The 13,131-nt window shown below is 39.5% G+C and overlaps 1 protein-coding gene across 4 annotated transcripts in view; it reads right to left on the reverse strand.

Annotated features, from left to right (window-relative positions):
- LOC137200873 (RNA binding protein fox-1 homolog 3-like) overlaps positions 1-631 on the reverse strand; it is a 505,114-nt gene extending 504,483 nt beyond the window's left edge. For all 4 annotated transcript variants that reach the window (XM_067615568.1, XM_067615564.1, XM_067615569.1 and 1 more), the window contains exon 1: positions 542-631. The gene's annotated coding sequence lies outside the window, so the exon portion shown is untranslated. The remainder of the gene's footprint in view (positions 1-541) is intronic.
- Positions 632-13,131: the final 12,500 nt, after the last annotated feature.

The raw sequence follows: 13,131 nt of genomic DNA on the forward strand, positions 1-13,131 counted from the left end.
TAGCTGTCAACCAGGACTAATATCTTCTGGTTAAAAAAAATGACTGAATTCTTCCAGAATTTCACTTCAGAAACAGTTTGATGTCATTTTAATGTTCTTTAGTCAATCAGTGTAAACCAGTGAGAGAAACCAGAGAGTTTAAATCGACTGGAACGATGATGCATCTGTATGATAGATATGACATCCAATCACCACCATCGACTCCCGTCTGTTTTTACATTCGGCCTGACGTCGCTCTGCTCCAACCAGCTGCTCCGACCGATTCTTAACAGCGCCGTGAAAATCCATCATACCGTCTATGAACGTTTACTGCTCCAATTCAACTTCCCAGACACTCAAGTATGAAAATAGTGGCTCAGAGACAGAGGCCCGGTACCCGACCCTGGGACTGACTCACAGTTACAATTTTGTATTTTTTTTTTTCTCTTTAAATGTCAGTCTGACGCCAAACTGAGGTCTGCAAGTAAAGACAAGGAGGGGGTGGTGGGGGGGACTGCTATTCACCATGCTGTAACAATTAATTAGGAGTCACTCAAATTACCTGAGCGGTCCAGAGACAGTCAACCGAGAAACTCCCCATAGCGGGAGAAGACCAACTTGGACCACCCAGAGCCTCACAGAGAAACGCCGCTGCTGTTTCTGCAAATCATCTGGAAAAAAAGGAAAACAAATAAAATATAAATATTGTGTCAATTAAGGCAAAGCATAGCTTTAAAAAAAAGCCTAAAACTGAACTGAAAAAGCCAAAAAAAGAAAGCAGAAAACCAGCTGGTCACGGCATCAAATCACAAAAATATGGATATAAAAAATAAAAAAAAAAAGTTCCTTGAATGTGTAACAAATAAAAATGAAATGAGATAATAATTTAAGCAATCATTTGAGCAGTTTTCACAGCACTGGTGGTGATAAAATGAGCATTAAAAATTTCTGAAGCATGATGCCCGAACTGGCTTTGTGCAAACTTCCATTCTTTTCCCTGCGGAGTTTTTAAAAATAACAATGGCACTCAATCTTCTGGCCTTTGCAGAGTTTGCGAGAAAGAACTGCAGCGAAGTAGACCGAGTTATGACAATCACAGCTTGACAGACAGTAGTTCCTCTACCTCTATGAAGTTGATTTATTTAATATTTAAACCCATTTCACAGAATTTCCTGCAGCAACAAACAGGTTGAGCTGGTGAGGACAGACGGGAAAGTGTTGACTGTGAAAGCTGAGGAGTCTGTGGTCGGATGGTTTTTATTGTCTTTTTGATTCCGCTTGGCGGGGAGTCTGCTTCTGTGCTGCCTGATATGACTTATACTGTGCTTTCCTTAGCGTGCTGAGGTATTGACCTTATGCGTTTCACCAACAAGGAAGTGCTCTGACTCAGTTATTTTGCCTTTTAACATCCCATTTTTTAACCCTTACAGCTCATAAGGGAAATATCAGGCTCTTTAGCTGCTAAATGCTCCACTATATTCAGCAGCTAGTCTACAGCTAACTGTGTCTGTTTGCCGTTTGGTGCTGAGCAGGTAGTGTACAGTGACTTTTTAGAGCTTTTTCTCCTAAAACAGCTGCCTGCTGCAGCCGAAAACAATGCTATGAGAGCACTGACAGTGACCGTAAAGCCGGGAGGAGCTGCAGAGTCGCTGATAATTCTCTGTTAGCCTCTCACATCGCACACTACCATCTCATCCACTGTTATGAAAATATCGATTATTGATGCTTTAATGTTGCTATAGTCACTGTACATTTACCAAGCAATATATTAAATATAATTATATTGTTATAATTAGAACATTAAAATGTTGCTTACACATTCATGCATCATTTAAGACTCTGAAAGAGACAATTCTTCAGCCTTCTACTTTTACTTTCAGTACCAAAGTATTACATCCAAATATTTTTGCTTATTAGTTTTATGAGAGAGACCAAAGATGAGCCATGGTTAAGATGAGACTAATTTTCCTCTGTCACTGGCCAGGTGATAAAAGCCAATACTTGTACACATATATCATTTTATTTAAAGGCATATTATGCAGGATTTTCCTAAAAAACAATGTGTAGACTCATACGACAGTAATCCCTCTCAATCATCACTTATGACCCACTAGAAGTGTGTGACTAAGTATGTATCTACAGATGCCCTCTGTCTGTATTTTCTTATTATTTTGCTGTGTTCAGGACATTTCTGGTTGTCAGCCTAACAGCGCACAGAGTGTGAGGTCGGGACTCATAGCACAGCGACCAGGTTACAGCTCTGTCTCTCTCCTCTGCTCCGCTCTGCTCTCTGTCTCTGTGTCATGGACGTATAAAGAGCTGCAGGTCTGTGTGTGTCAGAGCAGAGCAGAGAGGCCGCAGCGGACAGCGGATGAAGCTGCTGCATTCACACCAAATCAAGCAATATGGCACCTTCCTGCAGGATTGTGCAGAGATACGGGCGTGTTTATTTATGCTCTAGAACATAACCGCTGTGAAACAATCACAAAATAACATTTTATTTATGTGATTCACTGCTTTGTTCTCGCTAGCGCCGCTCCCTCTCTTCATTCGCTTTCTAGCTTGCTTGACCACCGCTTTGCTCTCTCTCTCACTCTGTTGCCGTTGAGCCGAGGAGGAGGGGCCAACTTTGAATGTTGTGTCTACAAACAACAATCCTGCATAGTGTGCCTTTAAGTACAAATTTGACCACAAATGACTTTAATTTTTAATTGACCTTTTTCACATTGTGGTATAACTACTTGCATTTAAGTGAAGGGTCCAAATATATTTCACCACTGAGTTGAAAGTATTGATACAATATTGCTGCCTGATGCTCAATTCTGAGGATTTGAGACCAAACCCTATGGTTCCCACCATTGTCTTAGATAGAAAAGGGTTATTATAACTCCTCTAGAGACATCTCAACATCAGTCCAGTCCTTATGTCTTTTTGCTGAAAACAGTGATGTCTACTGTAGGACAGTAGCACCAGTTGAGAATCAGGGTTATAGTCTATGAGGCTTTGGGGAGCTGACAGTGAATGATGTGCTGCCAGTCATTCAGGCACTCTGAGATTGGCGTCTCCAAAGGCTTTAGCAGGAGAAGAAACACACTAGGGTCAGACTAAACAAAGCACCGTCCACCCCGGCTTCTCTGGAGACTACAAAGGGCAAAGCTGCTCCTGTCAATCCACTTGGATGGGCTCAGAGAAGGTGGCAGGTAAACCACTTAAAGAGCTCAGATGATACGGTAACACAAATAATCAGTGTCATATATTCTTCAAGGAAATGACGATCATCCCGTCACTTCAAAGATGTTCTTATCTTTCTGATCGACGGTTGTTTGAAGTAAGCGTTGCCAGTTTTAAACAAAGTTAATAAGATTAAGGACACGACAGAAAAATAGAAAAATACTGAATTAATTCTTTTTTAGATTATTGATAGATCATGAAAGGATTCTGTGTAAACATGTAGTCTCTTCTATGGTTTCATGCTGAAATAATTAGTCGCTTAATTGATAAGTCGATTGACAGAAACTTTTGCCACTTCTCGCATTCTCAAATTTGCTGTTGTTTTCTGTTTACCTTTGGGTTTTGGACTGTTGGTCAGACAAAACAAAAACTATTTGAAGACATCAACTTGGGTTCTGTAAACTCATGAGGGGCATTTTCAACATTTTCTATCGACCAAACAATTAACTGATGGTCAAAAAACATTGTCACCTTTCTGACAAAAGTAGAATTTATGGCAGAGCTGTTGTATTGGATTGCATTAGATTGCACATGTGTGAGTCGGCCAGTGAGTTCCATCAATGTGACCAATCACATCATTAGTGACAGTGTCTAAAGCTTCACACCACTTTTCTAAATTTAAACTGAGATTACACATTATGCAATAAAGATTTTCAGTGCAGGAGCTGCTCTAACAAACTGACAGAGTCACAGTGTTATAACAGAAGGACATACAGAGGTTTTATTCTGAGCTGAGGCTGAATTCACACTGTGTAATAAAAAAAAACACTGTTCAAAGAAATGACTAATGCGCATAAAAGCGGTAACTTTAGATAATCCTTGAGTAACAAACTAATATCCAACCAAGATTTAGATTCTGACAGACAGTAAACCTCCACTAATGGTTAGCGTCAGTTACCATAGTTACCATGGTAACCCCAAGTTTAAATTAGCTGTCTTTCTGAACTGGAAACCTAGAGTTTCCCTCATCTCAGGGTTAACAAACTCAGAGTTTTCACTAAACCCGCTTTCTGGAATACCACCCTGGACCAGCTCCTAGTTATGCTACTATAGGCCTAGACTGCCAGGGGGACTTCCCATGATGCACTGAGCTCCTCTCTCCTCTTCTCCCTCTCCATCTGTGCGCGTTCATGTCTCATTAATGCATCTAACTAACTCAGTATCTTTTCTCTCCTGTAGTTTTCTGCTTTCTCGTCTCCTCCTGTTGCTTTCTCCAGATATTTCTGCCTCCGGAGCTGTAGAGTCTGGATCTGTGATTGCAATCCACTTACTGCCCCCATGATCCTGCTCAACACCCACTGCTACAGTTATTAGAAACCGAGCCCAAAAGGCAAAGGACTACTGTAAAACAGTAGCCCTTGCCTAACGGCGAGTACACTATTGTTTTTCGTGTGTTTGTTTCTTTCTTTCTTTATTATTACGCCACTTACACCCTTAATTTGACCCCCTAAACATGCTCAAAAACTCACCAAATTTGGCATACACATCAGGTCTGGTGAAAAATTTGATAAAATGTAAAAATTAACCCCCAAAGTGCCACAACGTGCTCTCTAGCGCCACCTATGTAACTAATATGGCCACCACGGCCCATAGGAATGTCGTAGAGAGATCAAACCAAAACTCAATAATTCATCTCATCAAAACCTACAAATCATACGGTGACACGCCTGACCTAAATCCAACAGGAAGTCTGCAATTAGCCTTTCAAAATAAGACTTCGCCCCAAATTTGGCCCTCGAACAAAAAAAAAACAAAACAGTTTAATGACACAGGTGTGAGCAAGACAGACATGTCTCACCCTGCAGAAAATTCTCATCCTGTTAATCAAACTTTCAAAATAAAAGCACACCACACTTGTAATCATTTTTAAAAAGCAAAATGATCTGATCCCGACGAGCCAGAGTGCGAGGTCCCGACTAACGCTGCTTGCAGCTTTAATTATCATCATTATTATTATTATTATTATTATCATTATTATTATTATTAGTAACCAATCTCAGTGTGGAACATGCATTGTGCTATTCTCTCTCTCTCTCTCTCTTCCCCCACCCCCCACCAACCAACCCTCCTCTCAACCAGTCAAGGTAGATGGCCGCCCACCTACAGCCCGGTCCTGTTTGAGGTTTCTTTCCGTTTAAGGGGACTTTTTCCTTGCCACTGTTGCCAAGTGCTTGCTCATGGAGGAATGTTGGGTGTCTGTAAATAACATTGTAAAGAATATGGTCTAGACCTGCTCTATATGAAAAGTGCCCTCAGATAACTTCTGTAATGATTTGGCGCTATATATAAAAAAAATTGACTTTAACTTGACTTGGCTGATGTTATTACACTTAAAAAAGCGGACCTAAATCAAAGACTACATCCAAATTTTCTTTTAACAAGCTCAGATTTTAGATCAGCTCATCCTATGCCTTGTGTTGAGATCGGTATTTGAGGGTCAAGCATTTTCCTCTCACAATATTTGTACAGTTCAGCCTGCTAGTGATTGTATATACACATGCTTATTTTGAAGAGTGTGTGTGCCACTGACAGTTTAGAGCTGCAAAGCTAAAACAAACTACAACATGTGGAATCATCCCACGTAAGAACCGTGGCACCAGACTCATCCAGACAAGCCTGAATGGCAAGCTCTGTAAGAATCCAGTCTGCAGCTTGAATTCCTTCCAGTATTTGTGAGACGGCTTAATAACTGTAGAATTAAACTAATTACAAACACAAAGTTAACGGCGGCAGAGCTGATACGTGCCAAGCTCAGGAAAACCCTGAGAATCCGGACCTCCGCCTATCTTCTGATTCCAAAAACAAACTGACAAAATAACCAGATTAAATTGAGGTAGATTGAATAATTTATGTACACAAGTCTCATTTTGTTAACTCTGTTGTTTGTGGATGCAGAAGGCTACAGTTCACTGCTGAGCCAACTTAAAAACCAAAACCCAGCGTGTGCGTCATTTGCTGATGAGGAAATAAAGAGTTGAAACATATCTCTACGTTTGAACCGACACCAACACCAAACGCCCGCGTGCAGTGCAGTCATTTAAGATACATTTTTCCAGGAAATAGTGAAAGAGACAGAATTTCTGTTGCCATGGCTGCAGCCATTAAACACTTTCGATTCCCTCCAGTATGTGTGGATCCAAGGGCAAAGTCGTAATGAGCAGTGGCATTAATGATACTGCAAGATGTGCTCCCGCCACAGCCCGGATTACTGCAGTTAACTGGGTTTGTAATGGGGTAGTTTTTCAGGCACGTGTCTGAAAAGAGCCGACAAAGAGCAGGACTCAATCATATCTAAGTGCATTACTGGAAAGCAGGGAGAGGACGTGCAGTCATTACTGCTCATTACTGCCGTCGTACAGAGAGATCAGGTCAGGCGAGGTGGAGAGGAGCTTCATCTTTCATTTTTCTGACTTTCCTTCCAACAGGCTAAGAGTACAAATATGCACTTTTTATGTTGAAATTTTGACATTTCACTCACTTTTTAAATCATAAAAGATTGTTTTATGTAGCGCTGCAACTAGTAGATTAATTGGCACCTATTTATATAATCGATTAGTCAATGAGACATTTTTTTAACAAAAAAAACACCCAAATTCTCTTGTTCCAGCTCCTAAAATGTGAGTATTTTCTGGTTTCTTGAGTCTTCTATGACAGTGAACTGAATATCTTTGCTTGTGGACTGTTGGTCGGGACAAAACAAGACATCTTAGGGAAACAGTGATCGCCATTTTTCACTATTTTCTAACATTTTATAGTCCAAACAATACTCAACAGATTAATCGTTTATAATGAAAATCGTTAGTTGCAGTCCGAGTTTTATGTGCTTACAGCAGCCAAGTTTAAAAAAAAAAAGGATTTTGACATTTCTTGCAGCAGCACATGAGTTATATCTTTTACTAGTGATTTGATAGTGTGGCGTGAACAACAGCGGAAAGAAAATAACAGTAATACTGTCACGGCCATTGTGTGTCTTCCCTCAACTCCCGTTCTGTTTGTGAGACGCGACGATATGAGGACGACTGGCCTTTGATTCTGGGAATCAGTAAATCAGTCTGCAGCCTACAATGAGACATCTCATTTGAGGTATTTGTGTACTTTGGGCTTATTGGTCCCAAATGCCCACCTATCCATCTCTGACCAACACAGCATTTTTTCTTTTTACTAGAGAATACACTGTTGAGAAGTTTATAGAAGAGCACTTAAGTTCACAGACGGGTTTACTGCTGGCTCCGTGCGCTTGGTGTGAAATAACAAACATTTCTCTTAAAAACTGTTTCACTGCTCAAAAAGAAAGTGAGAGGTTACTGAAACCCAAACAGCAGTGGAGCCACAGAGATTCATATCTGCCCTAATTTCATAAAAACACTCTCTTCATCAGTGTCCACAAAGTTCTGTAGCACAGTGTCATTCTTGGTTAATTTGATAATTACAGTGTAAAATGCAGCATGCAACAAACCACAGACTAAAAGTGCTTACCTCGGGGTAAACAAGACATTTAAAGAAAATTAAGATACAAAAAAATTATATTACGCAGGCATAATTATATGTTAAAAAGTACAAACTCATAAATCTGCTCTTTGCGCTTTGAAATGATCCTTTTGTTAACATCTTGTTGTCTAATTGATCTGAGGATTATCATTCATTGTAAAACACATTTCATGACGATCGGAACGTGTTAAAACGTGACCCTTTCCAGAGTAGTTGAGCAAATATTTCTCTTACGTCTGGACTAATACATTTTTTTTCTTTATTTTAATTCAAATGATGAAAATAATCCCTCATAAAGAGACAGTTTTGGTTTTTATTCCTGGTTTCAGACATCTGCATTGATGCCCACATCTCAGATTTTCTCAGCAATTCAAATATGGCTGCTGTTTCTCCGGCCAATCAGATCTTTGTAGTGAGATTAAGAATGTGGATGTCAACTTCCTATGCAAGAGCTAGAAAAATAACAGCAACTTTAATGTAGCTGTACAGGATGTTTTAAGTTGATTTACACTTATAACAACTCTTGAATCGACATATTTCTTTGATCAACATGTTAACTGCTCATTGCAACAACTAATGCAGCATCTATGGCTGCTGATAATTATGTTGATGGGTTGGATACATCAGTCATTTCTAATCTGAATGGGTTATTTTGCCCTGCGCAAAAAGAAAACAGCTGACGTGAAGTGAAAACTAAATGACCGTTCAGTCTTATCATCAGACAGCTTTTTAAAGCCACTGTGTGGAGAGTATAAACATTCCCAACTTTGGTTTTCCCCAGTGCTTTTATCACAGAAGAAGCACTCAGCAACACAAAAGCCGGACCAATTTTCATGAGGATTGTCTTATTCATCTATAACAGCCTACAACGTCAATCAGAAGTGTTTCTAGCTGTTCCGAACAGTCACACTCAGAGGTGGAGTGAAATGGTGACCATCGTAGAGGGGGGAGACGTGATATCGTTAAAATACAGGGATAACAGGGCGTATTTTCAGACGGTCTCTCCCGGAGGACGTTCATAGAGTTGCACTCAGTTGTTAACATGAAGACTGACAGAAATAATTGTGTCAAGAACGATAAAAGAGAACTGGAGAGAGAAGTTAAAACTCTGTCTCCTTTGTTGCCTCAGACCAGCCGGCCAATGGGTGTGAATGTTGGATCGTTGGTTTCGTAAAATTACCCAACGACATTGGACAGATGTGGTTTCTGAGGCTATTCAACCGCCCGACAAGCAGATTCTGATTCTGAATATACGTGGCTTTAATTAATAGTTGAAGTAGTTGCAGTGTAGGAACTGTCTAATACACTAAAACCTGCCTTTTAAACTCTAATTTGAATTGTAGGCCTAATACTTCTCCAACACCAGTCACAGGTCGAAAGCTTGTTCAATATTTCAAAGACAAAAACTTCTACTGTTACTCTTATTGCAGGTCTAGTATTTCTACTTCTTGAGTGGTACAGTATTAGTATAATTTAGCCTAATCCAAATAATCACAGAGGGTAAAGGTAAAGTGCTCCAAGAAAAGCACTTTGGATGGTGCCAGTGCAAATCATGCTGTTTATCATTCCTCAGTAAACATGTCTCTGCATTACATGCATTTTCAACCAACACCCTTATTTTCTGGATGCTTTACACCTTCTGCCATTTAAATAAAACACTTAGCATATCAGCACATACTTTGCCTTTACTGTATGTGTAGGTAAATGGGCTGTATTTATATAGCGCCTTTCTAGTCTTCCAACCACTCAAAGCATTTTGCACTACATGCCAACATTCACACACGGCGATGGCACAACCTTTGGGAGCAATTTGGAGTTCAGGATCTTGCCCAAGGACGTTTCAACATGTGGACTGGAGGATCAAACCTCTGACATTCTGATTAGTGGACAACCGGCTCTACCTCTTGAGCCACAGCTGCCTGTGTGTTTGAGCAAAGGGGGTAATGACATAATGTGAGGTGTGGGATCCTGGGAGTTTCATTTAGTAAGAATAATGGTTCGGTTCAGGAGCCGATCAGCAATCACAATAAATCAGACACTCAGTGTACCGACAGATCTTGGAGAAAATGTACCACCGCTTCCAAGATGGTGTTTAGGGTATTGCAACATAGTGAAAGAGAAGTTATGCAGCTCTGAGTGCCTCTTCTGAGGAGGAAACAGTGCATGCCGCACTTTGGCTTATGAAGGAAGAGAAAAACTGTCCTGTGGGTGACAAAGAACGGCAAAATGAAACCGAGAGAGAAAACACAGATTCCACCTCTCAGTATCCAAAAAAGAAATGCTTCACCTACTTTATGTTCTGCCGTTCATGCTGCTTTGTTTCAAGCTGCTTGGCTGACTGCGGGTCTGGCCTGCTGATTGCAGTGATAGACATGGAGGAATCTGGCGCTGGCTGCCAGAAACCACAGAAGAAAAAGGAGAGGACCCTCAGTCTGTGCCGGTATGGAGAAGTAAACACAAAGTAGTCCCCTCCTTGGTATGCAGGGCTTATGTTGGCCCAGAGAGGAGCTGCGACTCAGAGGAGGTGCCAGTCTGTGGTCTGCTCAGTAGAAAACACAATTATTTTTAATGAATGCAAAAAAACAAAACAAAAAAAAAACAACTAGGAAAACAGCTCATGAGCATTACTGTTATGCAATCAAATCCATACTAGCACAGACAAGCAGCAGAGTTAAGTCTTTTAAATTTAGGATGCATTTACTGTCAGTGTACTGTAAAGAGGAGGAGGTCTTAATTGCAGTGTATCTCCCGTTCGCTATTCTTTGGAAACCACTAACAGATATTGTTGTAACGCTCGCTTTCACATGGAGTCTAATAGCCTCGTACAGAAAACTACATAATGTAAGGAACCAACTTCACAAGATAGAAAATTATATGTTTCATAGAGTCAAAATACCTGTCTTTTAAATCTGATTCAGATCTCCAAATGTCCTCTGACAAAGCAGCTTTTAACACGTCATAGTCGCATTTGCTTAAGATTATGTGCACAAAAAGCCATAATTATCTCTCTGTTTTGGCCCTCTCCATCCACACTAAGCCGGCTGTTTTCACACACACAAAACCTTTAGAAAAAGGTCTCCAGAGTGTATACAGTGAGGACGCAAGTCCAGCAGTACATTTAAGAAGAAAAAAAAAACTTTCTGTGGCCTCCAACCTTCTCTGTCAGCTGTGCTTTACCAGACGACTTCATGATCGTAAAATAGTGATTTGATCAATGTCTCACTGCAGCAGCACAGGAATGTCTGTTTGTCTGGATTTTGTTGAGTTGTAGGACAATAAAGCAGACCCTCATCCAGAATGTACAGTGTCAAAAGCCCGAGCCTGCCCTCCTGGTGGTTGCAGGAAAGCAACTGAGACAGTATATTGTGTGCTTGTAAAGAGAAAATTCATTAACAAGGGATAAAGTACTGGTTCTAGAGAAGAGACTGTGCAAGAAAGATGGCAGGAATGTCTCTAAAATAGAAAAAAAAAGTTTTTCTAATCATCTAAAATTGTTTGAAATGGCAATTACAAAAGAGAAGCACAGCTGGATATTACTAAAAAATAATGTACTTCATTGTTTAATGTACTGAGAGACGTTAAACATATAGTTCTGTTAAAGGCCAATGGTATAAAAAAAAAATCCCATGACCTTCCTTGTAGTTTTCTAAATGCACACATAGATCACATCTAAATTACAACGCCTGAAGACAACTCCCTCTTTCATAGGAAATCAGTCATCTGAATAAGCACTTAAGCTTTGATGAATTATCATTCACTGAAGGCTGAATTACCTCAGAATGTTTCAGTGTTTGATTTACTCAGCAGAAGACTGGCAGGAGAAATGCAGCTTTGCTAAAGTTAGTAATGTTGACACCGAGTTGTACGACGGTTGACTGCAATGAAAACTGCATTATGTCACTCCTGTAGCCTGAAGGTGAATATTAGGCTGACATCAGATCATTATTAGCTGTTATCAGTCCAAGTTTTTTTTTCACTTTACAGTTGAAATTACTTTTTATTACATTCATTATGTATCCATAGACAGGCTGTTATGTGTTAACCTTTTTTAAAGAAGTTTTGTAGCACAAATAAAAACACTGAACTTAGACTTTCTAAAAACACTTCTCACGACACAACGGTTAATTAATTAACTGTCAATTAATCATGAACGAGGATGGATGAGATCAGTGCAGCTGCACAGGTTGTATTGAGTTTACTTACTGAAATAACAAAATTACATTCAATTAAATGGCAATTCAGTCTGTTTATCAGGGAAGGGATGGAGGACAGACAGAATGGATCAAATTACAGACACTGTGAATGTCTTACCAGCCTAAATTTACTCCCATTGCAGTTGAATAAATTCATATGCAACCTATAGAATTAAACTGAGAATAGCTATAACAACCAACCCACCAGTCATACAGTCATAATGCTGAAAGTCCAGTGCAGAAATCACCAGTCATACAGTCATAATGCTGAAAGTCCAGTCCAGAAATCACCAGTCATACAGTCATAATGCTGAAAGTCCAGTCCAGAAATCATCAGTCATACAGTCATAATGCTGAAAGTCCAGTCCAGAAATCATCAGTCATATAGTCATAATGCTGAAAGTCCGGTCCAGAAATCACCAGTCATACAGTCATAATGCTGAAAGTCCGGTCCAGAAATCATCAGTCGTACTGAAAAGGAAAAGCATAAAAAGTAAGACAGGACAAGACAAGAAATGTCATGTACTGATGTATTAAAAAACACTTTAGAGCTGCAACAATTCATCGACAGAATCAATAAGAATCAGTCCCCATCTATTTTGATAATGGATCAATACTTTTGAGTCATTTTTTAAGAAAATAATGTCCAAATTCTCTAATTCCAGCTCCTCAAACATGAATAGTTTCTTGTTTCTTTAGTCTTCTATGACAGTAAACTGAATATCTTTAGGGTTGTTGGTTGGGACAAAACAAGATTTTTGACTGTCACGTTGTCATTTTTCTATTTTTTGATCAAACAACTAATCTATTAATCAAAAAAAGAATCGTCAGAGTAATCGATGATGAAAATACTCATTATAGTTGCAGCCTAAAATACTTATTCTTAGATATAAATGTATACATGTGACTATAACACAGACTTAAGATCATATCACCAAGACCTAATCTATAATAATCAATGACAAAAACACTGTATTACTTGAGATTTTAACAGATGTAATGACACTTGTGGCTTAGATGTAAGAAAGTCAGCCATCAGAGTGTCCTGACATCATAGGAAATAATGTTCAGGCATATAAATGTGTAATCTGCACTGTATATTAAAAAAGAAACAATCCAAAGCAGAGGTTATATGAGCTCATGTGAATCTGCATGTACATTAGAGCTAGAAGGCCTTCGTCAAAATATTGCTGCTTTGCAAAGCAGAGTGCAGAAAAATAAGAAAACACATAAAAAGCCT

Source organism: Thunnus thynnus, chromosome 17 (assembly GCF_963924715.1).
Source record: "Thunnus thynnus chromosome 17, fThuThy2.1, whole genome shotgun sequence".
NCBI lineage: Eukaryota > Metazoa > Chordata > Actinopteri > Scombriformes > Scombridae > Thunnus > Thunnus thynnus.